This window comes from Struthio camelus, chromosome 8, assembly GCF_040807025.1.
Source record: "Struthio camelus isolate bStrCam1 chromosome 8, bStrCam1.hap1, whole genome shotgun sequence".
NCBI classification, from domain to species: Eukaryota; Metazoa; Chordata; class Aves; order Struthioniformes; family Struthionidae; genus Struthio; species Struthio camelus.
Genome location: NC_090949.1, coordinates 16,093,293 through 16,094,985, shown reverse-complemented (window position 1 = coordinate 16,094,985; position 1,693 = coordinate 16,093,293).

Here is a 1,693-nt window from a genome sequence, read left to right as displayed (position 1 = left end):
GCAGTCATTCAAAGTACATTTTCCAAAAAGTCTTTGCTTTTATTTCAATTTACTTCTGTGACCTCTTTAAAGGTAGGATACCCTATTGCATAATTTGAATAAAATTACCAAGAAATGTATTATCATGCACATCATATGAAATTTAAAGGTGCTTCCTTATGTGACCTGTGCATGGAACATAATTTCGGTGTGACCCAGAAGATGCACCATACTACATTCCTTTATTTAAACTGCAAACTTCCATCTCTTCCTATAAAAAATAGGAGTCTGAAGATGGCTTTTTTTAAAAAGACACTTGCACCGCACGCTTCCAAGATGTCTATGCTTGAGAGTTCAATTGCAGAAAGATGCAACTAAAAAGAAGTATTCATCTTTTAAATACAAGCAGGGATGTTAATCTTGCCATTCTGAATTGACAGTTTTTCTTTTCAAGTGTCATAGACTTGAGCTCTGATTACATGCTGTTCACAGGCTCCAACAAAGGAAGCTCCCGTTTCATCTTTACTTTGTGCTGTTGGTCTGTTTTTTCAAGTGTTCATTCTGCTAAATAACACTACCTTGAAATTAAGCTTTTGTCAATAAGAGTTTGCCATTAAGAGAGGAAATAATTTCTATGTAAACAATCTTTTACAAAATTCAGTGAGATTTAGAAATCTACCAATTTAGTAAGCTCCCCAGTATTTCTCAGATTTGTTATATTATTACTGTCTATCCCTGCTTTATTATTACTCTTATTTTATAGGTTGGGGCATTTAACAACCTATTAGCTATTCTTAATTTAGCAGTCTCTGGTGCAAAAACATTTGTGCATTAGACTCTGTTAGAATCCAAATAATCTATATAAAAATTTCTTATCAAGTTTGTAAAAAGCATACAGGAGACTTTCAATTTGTCTGTAACGAACAACATGACAAAAAGTTTGTTGTAATAACAAACATGAGTGTTACAGCTACTCTATGCTTCGTTTTAAATTCAACAAAAGGAACAGGATAGTTCAGTCCAACAAACAAAACAAAGTCAAATACTCTCCCTACAATAAACCCAACATTTACTGTCTTCTTCAGTCCTTCAATCAGTCAAGAAAAAAAAAACCTCCTCCACCTCAGAACTGTCTTCCTCAGATTTGTTTCCAATTCTCATTTTATAGAAAACACTTGACCTTCATTTTCTGTTATTATTCATTCTGCTTATGTTTGTTTAAAAAAAAATAATAATTTGAATGTCAAATATCTAAGTGAGAGCTCTTCAAATGCGAAAGTAATGTTTATTACTCACTTATACCACATAAAATACAGGCATCAGCAATCTACAGACAGTATGCTGAACTACTCCTTAATAGACTTTGCACTTTCAGCCTTCTAGCTATATTTTACGGGATCACTGCCAAACCCTTTCCTCCTGCTGCTGACAGCTTGCAGCAATACTGTGCAGGGTTCTTCACACTACATTCTTCAGTCCAGGACATTATCTAGAAATCTAGATAGCTCAGTGTCGAAAGATTCCTCAGACTTACTCCTGCTTTCTTCCACTTTGAAAAGAATACAAATCAAAACAGTATAAAACAAAAACCATAACAAGCCAACAAAACTTTGATATAGGTTAGCTGAGCTTTGCTAGAAAAACCTGAAGGGTAAAAAAAACCTCCAAAAGCTCCCAGAGGTACCACCACAGGCTGTCAAACTCAGTAAAGGGG